The following is a 13,021-nucleotide window of genomic DNA, read 5'->3' as shown; positions in this document are numbered from 1 at the left end:
GCCAAAATGTAAATAGATAAATAAAATAAGTAAATCAGGACTGATTTTCAGTTTGAAAAAAAAATCTGGTCCAAAAGATAGAATCTTTTGGTCTTTATCTCAAATGAAATAATGTTGAAAAGATGTTATATTTGGAAATGAGATGCCCTAGATTGAAATTCTACCTCCAGCAAATCCTTCTGGGCCTCATTTTTCCTTATCTGTAAAATGAGGCAGTTAGACTGGATAGCACCCAAGGTCCCTTGCAACTGTAAATTTTTGATTGTCTGAAAGCACCTTGCAAACTCCGATGTGCTATAGAAATACCATCAATAGTAGAAAACACATATTCTAAGAAATGGAGGAAAGAGCTTTGGCCCATCCAGTCTTTGATTCTTACTCTTTCTGTGTGACTTTGGGAAAACCATTTCATTTATCTGAATTTCCTCAGTAAAATGGAGGGGTTGGGCTGGATCCTTTCTAGCTCTGGATCCATCATCCTACCTCTTCTTCTACTTCTATTCACAATTTAATATCATATATGTTTTGAGGACTGTACTCTTCCCTCAAAATGATTGGGTCTTCATTCTCTTTATTTTTTCCCTAAGGGGCTGTTTCATTGGCGAAATATTAGATGAAGCTGCCTTTCATTATTATTTTTGAAATGATAGTTGACTTAGGAGGACATTTACCTGGAGATTAAGTGAAGTTTCCTTTGAATGTTATCATTTGCTGATTTGTGATTCAGTGAAGATTCACTATTCAAATTGTGTACCTTCTGGAACAGCTAAGTGGCACAGTGGATGGAGCACCAACCCTGAAGTCAGGAGGACCTGAGTTCAAATTTGATCTCAGACACTTAACACTTCCTAGCTGTGTGACCTTGGCAAGTCACTTAACCCCATTGCCTCAGGGGAAAAATTTTTATGTACACTTCACTTACTCTACTGAGTTGTGTCTGATTGATTATTCATCAGTGTGATAAAAAGATGTCAGACCCCAGGGGAAAAGATCATAAAAACAAATTGTCTGAATACCAGTAAATCACAGTGGATGCCTAATGGACCAGTTTTATCTTGAGCCAGTAACTTTAAAGGGGAAAACATCTGTGAAAGTGGATATATTTTGCGTTGATGTCAAGATTGCTTATACTTTTCATTTATTTCTGTGCATATTGCATATAGTCCTTAGTATAAAGATACTGTTATAAATCAACTCCTAATGAGGACATCTAGCTCTTATCATAGTATACATAGTAGGCACTTAATAAATGTTTATTGCTTGATGTTATTTGGAAGAAAGAGGGAAAGATAATATATCCAGGAGGAAGAAAAATAGTTTAGCTGCCCTTTCCCCCACACCCTATCAACTTTACAATGTGATCTTTTGGCACAATTTTAAAAAATATTTTTAACCCCTGCAGTTTTTTAATGCTCAATCTTTGCAATAAAATTTATGCCTAGTATCTTAGTGTGTTCTTTCAGGAGGTTAATTTAGTACCTAGTTACCATACACAGGAAAAAAAAAAACTAATTTGGGAACCATTTATAAATAACATATTAGTCAAACTCAATGAATGGGAACTTTATTTATACTTTAACCTTTCTTTTGCATTAATTGAAAGTAGTCATGGGAAGTTGAGCCTGCCTAACCTCAGGTCAGACAGCAACAAAATGAACCATTTCCTGCCCAGAAATAAATCTATTCCAAATTTTAGTAGGGTTCTATGGGTCTTTTTTTTTTTCCCTTTTTCCTTAACTAGAAAATCTTAAATGATTAATGTATTTGAATATGAATTTAAAATACCCACAGAACACACAGACTAGACCAGGTTTGTTCCAAGGGTTGACTCCCATTTCTTTTCTTTAAATCCAATGCAAATAAAGTTAGTCACTGCCTTTTTTTAGTGATGTCCATACAGTCACAGATGCATATTTTTCAAATGACTAGTCCAAGAATGCTAAAAGAACCTGTTGAAGTTGGAGGGGTCCCAAGTCTGGCCTGAGTTGTTTTAATTTCCTTCCTTGCTGTCACCCTTTTGTAAAAACTGGTATGATTTTAAGCCTCTAGTTTTCATTTGCTTTGTCTTGGAATTATAGTGAAAATCATAGTGGATATCCTATTGGATGCATAATACTTAGGAAACATTTTAATGGGAAAACTGGGAGACATTATGGTGATTTTTTTTCAGTGGCTGACCTGTATCAACTCATAGAAGTCCAATATTAGTTGTATGCAGCATTCCACACCCAGGGTCTCCCATCTCTGCAGAGAAGAATTTTTAAATTCCTTATAATTGTCTTATTATTATAATTGGCCATTACAATGAATTGCTCAACAGTCACCTTTGACTTTTTGTTGTTGTCGCCCTTTTCATTTACACCATTTTAGTCATGTTGTATGTTGGGTTTTGGTCTTGCTTCACTTTCCATGAGTGCATATATTTCTCTTTATGTCTTATAGCATATTATGTTCCTTATAATTACATATCACAATTCATTTAGCCTTTCTCCGACCCATGAGTACCTTTGTTTCCAGTTTTTGATGCCTCAGAAAATGATAATATAAACATCTTGATCTGTATGATACCTTTATTTCTATCTTTGGCCTTCTTGGGGTATCGGTCTCAAATTCTAACTCTCAGACCTTAGGTCCTTGAAGATGATGCCATAGAAATGTAGGTCCTCCTAGGCCTTCCCAAATAGTAAGGCTAATTTCCAGAAACAAGTTGGTTGCCACCATAGTTTATTTAATTTTTTTTAGCCATAGCACCTCTGGAAGACAATCTCCCAAGTGATAAAGAGACTGTGATCTGCATTGGTGGGTGCAGTGTTCCACACCTGTAAAATTCCAGCCCTTTGAAGTATCACCATATCTTAGTTCTAACTCCACCCCTTTTTCCCAAGTGAAAAGCATTTTGCTGTAGTTGATGATTGAGGAACACTGAAGGACTTACTTTTCAGAGTATGTGCCTTTTATATTGCTGGTCTTCAATCATGTAAGTCCCCGTTTTCCAGAAATGAATGAGTCACCTTTTAGACATTTCAGTCTGAATATTTCAAATGTCCTCAGCAGAATCTGGAAACTATAGTTTTGGCAGGTGACCTAAAAATAGATGAGTTCACCTCCAAAGTCTGAGAGTGTTTTAAAATTAGCTGTAAGAAAAAGAAAACAAACTGGTCAATCCAAAGTAAATTGTTTAGACATATAATATATCACTGTCCCACTTATCTCTGCCAGGTTTTGCTATAGTATGTAAAACAGGATGAAAGGAGTTCTTCATGATCAGGTTTGCCTGGAGGGATATAGCAAGAGATCCTCAAAAAATAAAGCTGCAAGGTCCACAAGAACCCCCTTTTGGTACATGACACGATACATTTGCAGGATTTCACAGGAGGCTGGTGTAATGTCAAGATCCAACAGGAGTTTGATACAGAGAATTGCATCTACCTGAGTACAGAAGTCAGCAGAGCTCACTCACTATTAGGTTGCATCAAGATTTGCTTGCTCAGTGGGCTCCAGCCTCCCTCTGGCTCTCAGCACGCTTGGCCCCAGTTCTTCTGACCCTGCAGAGGGGAATGCCGTGGGGTGCAGATAAGCACCCATTCTGTGCGGAAGCTCAAATTTTTCTGAGCCTGTCCTCTTTCCATCCTTGCTGGATAATTATTTCCAGGGCAGTGCCTCTGAATGAGATAGCACCATTGAGCTCAATATCAGAAACCAGTGAACTCTACCCCTGTGGTGTCTGAGGGCCAGGTCCCCCTTTGTTGGGGGCACCTTTGTGTGTCTGAGGAAGCATGAATCCTTAATGGAAATCTGAGTTTGGCTGCGCTTTTGTGGGAGTTATGCAGATTACTGGTGCCCTTCTGAAAGTCTGGGAAATGGCTAGAATCAGATTAGAACACAGAGGAACCATCACCTCCCTTAGCCTGCAGTCCGTGCCTCATGCTGACTGCCACATTATAAGGCTGATACACACTGAGCTTACTCAGTTACTGAGCATGGAACTTAAGTTACTGTTACTTCTCTCTCCCATTAGCTCCTTAGAGCAGGGACTGGCTTTCAGGTTACTTTGTGTCACCCTCACTTAGCCTGGTTCCCAGCCCACACAAGGCATTTAAGAACTGATGACTGACTCGCTGAATTTCATTTACTGAAATTACTTCCCACATCGCGTGCTCGAGGAACTGACTTTTTGAACCCAGATGTGAGAATTGACATTTGTCCTCATTCGGTAGATTTTCCTCAGTGTTCTCATTACTTGTGGTCTTTGGGATCGTGGTGTAGAATTGGAAAGGGGCTTGGAAAAGCTCAAGAATGAATTAAGGGAATGGTTAGTAGACATCTAGGGAAGGAAGTGATGTTGAAAGCACAGCCATGAGAGCATTTGGAGTCACCTCATTTCCTTCTATGACTAATATGTGTACCACATAATAGATGTATTACATATATTATACAGACATATGTCTACATAATATACATAATAAAATATATGTGCACATGTTATATATGTATACATATATATGTTATTATATAATATGTAACTAGTGATAGACTGGTGCATGAGATGTGGTAGATTTTTACAAACATTTGACTAATCTTGTGAACAAAGATGGAAATAAAACAACTGGGAGATAACACAGTTGGACGAACTCAAGACTAGTTGAATAGCTGGCTTTGGAGAAGGGTCACAAATGAATGACTTTCAGCTTGGAAGGCTAACTACAGTAGAGTACCTTAGAGTTATGTACCTGACCATGGGCTGGTAAATTTTTAGCAACAATTTGGATGATGAGAGATGGTGTGTTTACTCCATTTTCAAACTTGGCTAACTCAACAGTTGACTCAATCAGGATCAATGAGTGTCACGGTGGCATAACAAATGGGGAACTGTCTATTAGATCTGAACCTAATAGAAAGAACTGAATTCTGATATATATGTATGTGTGTTTGTACGTGTATACACACACATACACATATATGTATGTATATATTTATATGTGCATGTATATGTGGATGGATGGATGGATGTATATGTGTACATACATATATATATATATATATATATATACACACACACACACACAGAGTGTGTGTGTGTATACTATGTGATCCTGGACAAGTAATTTAGCCTTGATTATTCATAACCTGACTCCTTCCCACCTTTCCAGTTTCCTTATACATTATTCTTCAATTACACTACCTTGGGCTGTTTTCAGTTCTTTGACTGTATTTCACTTTCTTAGTCTTGTACCTAGTACAAAGGAGACTCTATCCTGATAGAGAATGGGCCCTCCCAGGAAGCAGCAGGAGGCATGCTCCTCAGTGGAGGTCTTAGACTGAACAACAATAATGTACTTGGCATCCGTTAATAAACATTTATTAGTACCTACTGTGTGCCGTGCTGTCGCAGAGATAGTTTTTGAGTCAGCGTCTCTGTTAGCATAGAAAGTACTGGTGATATTCCACCAAACCTTGAGGTAATTTCCATTTGGTTTCTGTCTCCTTCTTCTAGATTGGCTGTTTTTCTTGGACTGGCCACTCTCTTCTGCATGCTGACTTCCCACCATGGTTTGATGGATGAGAAGGTAAGAGGTCACGCTTGATCATGTTTTTTGGGATTGGAGCTCTTTATGCTGAAATATCCATTCTGGGTTTTTTTAAATGCCTATTATGTAATTATTGCTGGTTGTCATTGGTTGTCCTACCATTTGATTTTTTACAAGCTCTCTGGCGCCTTAGGGTTGATAAACAGCACCCACCAAAAGTGCTCAACAGACATAATACAAACAAACAGAAGGAAGAATACACTGGGGGCAGGAAGGGGGGGTGGGATTAGGACAGTGATCAACAAGACCCCATTTTCCCCTAGTTATTGGGACAGTTTCTGCAGGATGTGCATCTAACCGGGTCTTTTCACTTCTCCTGTTAGTGAGGTGCTAACGAGATGCCCAAATTGGCTTAAAAAATAATCTGGCAAATTGCAGCACCTGCCCCAATTACAAACAGCACTTTCTTCCTGACACGGCTGTGAAATTTTCCTTTTCATCCCAAGATGTTTTGTAATTCCAAGCCACTGGTTTGGCCCTTTGGCCTATCATTTGGAACATCATTTGTTTATATCATTATAACAACACGGTTCCCATTCGTGTCTCCGTAGCTAGGGTTATGTCAGAGCTTTCCCTCTGGAGTTTATTTTTTTAGCAGACTATAACCTCACCATTACAAAAACAACAACAATCAGCCCACCATTCTGCTCGCTATAGCTTGACATTCGTGCTTGGCCAGGGTCGAGTGGTAGAGGGAGAAAAGCTCACTGGCTGCCTTTGAATAATGTCTTTGTGCCTTTCTTCCCCACCTCCCCCTCCCCAGCCCCCTGGCCTCTGGCCTATTGTACAGGCTTCTAAGTTTGGGTGGTTTTATCTGATTATAACTTGTACTAATATTACAGTCTCCAGTCCAAAGGCTTTCACTTGCAGGCCCCCGACTTGGCATCCTGACATTGCTCTGCAGCTTGAGTCACTGACCAGATCTGTGCCATCTTGTCTTTGTGTGTGACAAGGAAGAGGGAGTTGTGGGTGTGAATGCGCATTTGTGTGTTTTTTTTTCCAAAATTTTAAGAATGATGAACCGATTAAAGAGGAAGAATATTATTAAGTTTCAAATTTATCAAATTAAACAAACATTCATTAAGCTTTTGCTGCACTTAGATCACCGCTGAGCTCTGAATAGGATGTGAAACCGCAGCTAGGACAGTCCATAATGTTGTGGAGTTTTCAGACTAAATCTGACTAAGAATCGGGGGATCACGGGTTAGAGCTGTAGGGAAGCTCAGAGGCTAAGTCTAACAGCCTCATTGTATAGATGCATGACTGAGACATGGACTTACCCAGAGTCACACAGTTAATAAGTGTCTGAAATGAGATTTGAACCCAGGTCTTCCTGGCTCCATCCCCACATCAAGCTGCCTTCTGAAGAAGGAGGCTCATTACTGGGGTGATGTCATTCATGTCCGGGGAACTCTAGCCCTAAATAATGTACTATGAGACCATCAGAGACATACAAATAAAAGGCTGTGAGAAGAGCAAGCCAGTGATGACCAAGAAGATCAACATGGAGCAAAATAGAATTTGTAGGTTGAGTGGGTCACTCCCCTGGTGAAGAAGCTTCAGTAGCTCTTTATGGTCCATAGAATAAAATACACATTTACACAGAGGAGGACCTTCAGAATCTGGGCCTGCCCTTTTTTCCTCAGACTGAATATACTTTTCTTCCCCTCTGTAATTCTGGCAAGACTAAGCACTTGGCTGTTCTGATATATAGCCTCCCACTCCTGACTCTTCTAATTGCTTAGATGGCCTCTGAGACTCAGATGGTCTTCGCAGCTCCTGATCTGTAATCCTATGATTTCCTGCCCCTGAGACTTTGCACAAGCTGCCACCAGTACCTGGGATGCCATCTCTCCTTGTCATCACCTTTTAGAATCTCTAGCTTCTAGCACCTCTTCCCCAAAACAAGCTTTTCTCACATGTAGAGGCAATAACATGTAGAATTCACTAACTTATGCATGTAATGTGTTGTTTCTCCCAAGTAAGAAGGCAGGGGCTGTTTTGTGTTTGTCATTGTTCATACTCAGGGAAGCAAATGGGGAGAATAGAGAGTCTCAAAGCCAGGAAGAATCATAAACAAAAAGAAAGAAACTGGGATATCTGTAGGGTCCTCGAGTTTGATTGAAGACTAGAGCACGTGGATGGCAGAACAACACTTGCCAAGTCTGCAGCAGATGACCTTGAATGCCAGCTTCAGGAGTTTGAACCTCTCTGAGGTTTCCAGTGGTTGCCAAGTAGATTTTTTTGTTTGTTTAACTAGGAGTCTATGTGTATATGTATACACTTAAACACACACACAAACACGCATACATACACACACATATTTCAATACAATTGGTTTCCTTTGTAATCCTATTTTTTTAATGTAATGAATTTTAAAACATTATTCTCATGAGGAGTCCATAGACTTCACCAGACTGGACCAAAAGATTTCCTTACCAAAATTCCCTTGTTTTCTCAAGTAGAGTGCAGAGAAATGAAGAATCCCCTCCTTAAATTGTCTGGTTTCAATAATAAAGCATTCAGTTGTCCTCAAGAGCCCCAGAAATGTCTGGATATTATCTTTTAATATACAGTGGTATCATCCTAACCCTCCTGGATACTGAATGTACATCAGAACTTTACCTCTTCCTGGGCTTTGTTCCAAGGAACCAATTTTAAGGGTACCAGGATGACTCCCAGGGAGCCAGTGTGACCCAAACACGCCCTGATTGGTCTAGATATGACTCCCCCAGAATCACACAATTTGAGTGTTACAAGAAACCAGAACAATGACCAAGACCAGCTACATAAACAGTCAGATTGACCATTATAATATACATGTGATGAAGACCAAGTCCACTTGGGCGATCTTCCCAGGATTTTTAATTCAGTTCAATGAGCATTTATAGATTACCTTCTGTAATCCTTCTTTCACTATATTGACATATAAATCAAGCTATGTCCCTGTCTAAATTTAGAAGAACCCACAATTTTGAGTCTTTGGAGATCAGACCTACGTTCTGAGTTTATGATGTCCTTTTACTAGCTTCTTTAAGGGAATGGGATTAAGCCTTTTTAAATTCTTCTTAAATCATGTAAAAATGCTCCATGTTCTAATGGCAATCAATTATGCATATGCATGTATATATATATATTTATATTTATATATATTTATATATATATGTATATATATATATATATATACATATATATATATATATATATTTACACATAATCTTGTATGTGTGTGTGTGTGTGATGTTTTGATGCAATCCCATTTAAATGTCCCATTTGAGTTTCAGAAGGCAGGAAGATGTCAAGTGGTTTATTGGCACAGGCTCCTTGCTGTTAAAGCTTCAGGGGATGAGAAATAGCAGGTGGTCTTGGGGAATAGCAAGAGAGAAGGAATGGGATCTCTGGACCTCTTGACAGTCGGGGATTTAATGTAACGATACCCTTTTTTTCAGTACCAATGAACCCTCTGCTACTGTGCTGTTTCATAACAACAGGCTGAAGTTTCTTTGAATCCATTGCTGATTTAAATCGACAAGGGCACAGTTCACTGATGAAGCTATGGTAACTCTGAATCATAGCTAAAAAATAATTTTTTTAAGTGACCGAGGTTTGTCATTGTTTTGGTTTTTTTCCACATAAATATGCTTTGCCTGAACATGCACACCAATTTCTTAATCAACTCAAATTTAATTTAGTCAGAGATTTTTATCCAACAAGCTTACGTTTGCATGCATGGTAGCAAAATGGGAATAACAAAGAAAGGGAGTGGAGGAAGAGAGAGAGAAATAGAGACAGAGATAGAAAGAGAGAGAAGCACAGAGGAAGAGAATAGAACCCTCCCTCCCCCTCTCTCCCCACTCTCTTCCTCTGTATCTCTCCCCCCCCTCTCTTTCTTTCCCCCTTTCTCCCTCCTTCTTTCTTTCTCCCTCCCTCCTTTTTTTCTCTCCCTCTCCCTCCCTCCCTCCCTCCTTCCTTCTTTTTTTCTCTCCCTCTCCCTCCCTCCCTCCTTCCCTCCTTTCCTCTCTCTCTCTCTCTCTCTCTCCTTTTTACTCCACTGCCTCTTGAAAGCATTTCTTTCTTATTAATCACACACCCCAAAAAAACACAAAGGGGGTTCTTTTTCTGTAAATGTGAGCAAATAAGTCCCCTTAAATTAATTTTCTTAAAATGTCTATTTTTATAGGTCATGTTTTCTGTGGTGTAGATGATGTTAGCAACCACATCTCAGTTATTCATAAGAATGAGAGTCAAGAAAAACATGACTAATTGGAAGCCATGTTCAAATCCCTTTTTAGCTAATAGTTTTCACCTCTTCAACCACCAGATTGTTTTTTCTTAGAAAATTTGTAAAAAAAAACTGCTGAGGAACCTGAATTGTATGATTTCCTCATTCTTTCACCTGAATGCTTTTCCATGGTGCTACTTCCAGTGTATTAACTGACCAGAGGGTGCCAGTTGTTTACAATCTACAGGTAGTTAAATCCTCCAATTTTACAGATGAGGAAACTGAGGTTCAGTGAGCTTAGATGATTCAGCCAAAGTCACAAATAGTTCCTGTCAGAAATTGAATTGGAAACTAGGGCTTTTGACTACAAAGCCATTGAGGAGCAAAGGGCTAAAATGGTTTGGAAAGTTATAGGATCTTAGATGTAAAGAGCATCTAATCCCTTCTTTTAACAGATGGAAAAATGAGTCTCAGAGAGGAGACATTTGCCTGAGGTCACTGAGGTAGTAATTGGTGGAACTGGGATGCAATTCAGATCCAAGTTAATCAAAATAATAAAACCATTGTACCTGGAGCTTGGAGCCTCCACATTTCTTGAGAGTTTTGCCTCAGATAACAGGACAGAACAAGACGTGGTCCACAGCACACAGGGGATCATCACCCCTGTAAAATATTACCTTGGCCTCTCCCAGGAGTAGGTTTTGATCTAACCAAAGACGTCATGGGAGACTTTGGGTCCACCTATGTGGAACATGGCGTCAGCCAGAAGAAATGCCAAGTGAGCTTTAGCAAAACAACAGGTGTGTGGAGGGGGTGGGGAAGAGGGGGTCAATTTCTGCAGCAATTCTGATTTTCCCCCCTGTTTATGGCTCTGTGGAGTGTACCGGTACCTCATTTCACTGTGAAAGGTAGACTGGAAAGATTCTTTGCTTCTGGATTCATCTGTCTCTATATGCTGCCCTTTAATTTTAGGTAATTTTTTTTAGTACATGAAAGTCTTATCATCTTATAGTATTGGTTATATCTCCAGATATCTCTTCAATCAATCAATAAGCATTATTGAACACTAACTAAGAAATTGGTTTTTGTTACATTTTGTTTGGACACAACAGCCATTTCCCATTGAACAAACTCTTTTGTGTTCATCCATTCATTCGTCAAGCATTTATCTAGTATGTACAAAGCACTGTGATAGCTACTGAGGAAACAAAGTGGGATGGGGGAAAATAACTACTGATCTCAAAGTGCTTATTGGTTTTTTGGATGAAACATGTATGTCCAGTACATAATTACAGCTCAGTACAAGATATATTACCACAATTAAAGCATAGTATTTTCACTTTTTTGTGTGCTTTTTCATCATTATTACATAATATACAAATCATACTTTTTATATAATTAAATCTCAGCAGAGTATTTGATCCCTTTTACAGCTGCCAAATTTTTCACTATCCCCACATTAGTAGTGACCCCACAGTTTAAGAAGCTTTATCTTAAGGCGCAGAGATATCCCATTATGGTGAGATAGCCTAGTATTTTGGCCCACTCCAAGATCACTTTAGAGCTAGACAGAACTAGCCCAACCCCTTCATTAAAGAATAATAATTTTTAAAAAAGGACTCAAAGGAGTTAAATGATTTATATCCCATTTATGTTATCTTCCCCCTTTAGAAGTAAGCTTCTGAAGGACAAGGACTTTCTTACAAATCTTTTCCTTTTCTTTAGAAACTTAAAAACAGTATCTCATACATGATAGGGGCTTCCTAAGTGTTTTTTTTTTTTGATTGAGAAAGTGACTAATAAGAATTTAGCACAATGTTTGACACATAGTGTTTAATAAATGATCTCTCTTTCTAATTATCTATTGAAGTGGCAATATTAGAAATCTAAACCAAACTTTTAGGCTCCAAATCCACTATTCTTTACCTTGCATGATCCAGCCTTTGGGGGGGAGAAGGGGAAGGGAATAAGCATTTATTAAGCACCTATTCTGTGTTAAGCACTGTGCTAAGAGCTAAAAAAAAATCTTGTGCTATAGATAATGGGAAACCATTGAAATATTTTTAATAAGAATGATATGATGAATAGGATGTTTTGATGAGAGGGGACACAAACAAGCTGAGTAGTTTTCTTCTATGTTAAATTTAATATATACTTAAAACTATATAGCTGGTCATTTTCTCATATAATCTTTTCTTTGTATATTGAAAGGTTTACCTTTGTTGTTCTTTAACTTCACTCTAACCATAGAAGGATTTTTAGATGGGGAAAATAAAAGTATGTTTCAGAAAGACTCGCCTGCTATTTAGAAGCATTGCATGTGTTTAACCTATATTGGATTACTTGCTGTCTAGGGGAAGGGAAGTGGGAAAAGGAGGGAGAAAGTTTTGGAAGACAAGATTTTTCAAGGGTGAATGTTGAAAACTATCCTTGCATGTATTTGGAAAAGTAAAAAGCTATTTTTTAAAAAGATTCATCTGCAGTGCTTTCATAGATGGGGGATAGAGAGAAAGAAAAAGGAGCAATGAGATTGGTTAAGAAACAGAATATCAAAGTGTTGAGGTGTAGACCACATGTTGAGGTCTATATTTGGGGTACCTAAATGAAATTAGGGTTTAGTTAAGGTCTAGTGGCAGGTTTGGGGTACAGGGAGTCAAACAGAGTTCCCCTGCAACCCCCTTAGATTCGGCGCAAGGATACGGCGGTATATGAGGTCTAGAAGCGGCGCGGATTCCCAATAAAAGCATTTATTGGCCCGGAGAGTTAGATTAATAAAAGAGGTTTATTACTTAGTTTAGAAGTAGGAGATAGGTGAAGGTAGAGACAAGGAGGGCACTGGACAGAGGGTCCAGTGGACAGAGGGTCCTCACATGGCGACCATGTTTGGAATCTCTGCAAAGAGGGGTTCCCAGTGTGGTCCTTTTAAGTCGGAGACTTAGCTCGAGGGGCTTTGGGGTGTAGCCCCAAAGTTGGCTCAGATCCGGGTGGGGCTGGGACAGGTCCCGACCTTCTATTGGAATTCAAAGGGACCAGGATCTGTGAGTCAAAGGGTAATTTACATTAGCTAGGGGGGTTGGGAATCAAAGATTGGAATCTTTCCCGCATCAAAGGGACAGCTAGGTGGCACAGTGGGTAGAGCTTTAACCCTGAAGTCAGGAGGACCTGAGTTCAAATCTGGTCTCAGACACTTAACACTTCCTAGTATGACCCC

General features: G+C 39.2%; 1 protein-coding gene across 5 annotated transcripts in view; it reads left to right on the top strand.

The window, feature by feature from the left end:
* The window catches only part of THRB (thyroid hormone receptor beta), a 399,316-nt gene that overhangs the window by 159,467 nt on the left and 226,828 nt on the right, over positions 1-13,021 (top strand). For all 5 annotated transcript variants that reach the window (XM_023505183.2, XM_023505182.2, XM_023505181.2 and 2 more), the window contains exon 2: positions 5,495-5,567. The gene's annotated coding sequence lies outside the window, so the exon portion shown is untranslated. The remainder of the gene's footprint in view (positions 1-5,494; positions 5,568-13,021) is intronic.

The sequence above is a fragment of the Sarcophilus harrisii genome, chromosome 5 (genome assembly GCF_902635505.1).
Source record: "Sarcophilus harrisii chromosome 5, mSarHar1.11, whole genome shotgun sequence".
In the NCBI taxonomy this organism is placed as follows: domain Eukaryota; kingdom Metazoa; phylum Chordata; class Mammalia; order Dasyuromorphia; family Dasyuridae; genus Sarcophilus; species Sarcophilus harrisii.
This window is presented reverse-complemented; position numbering and strand designations above follow the sequence as displayed.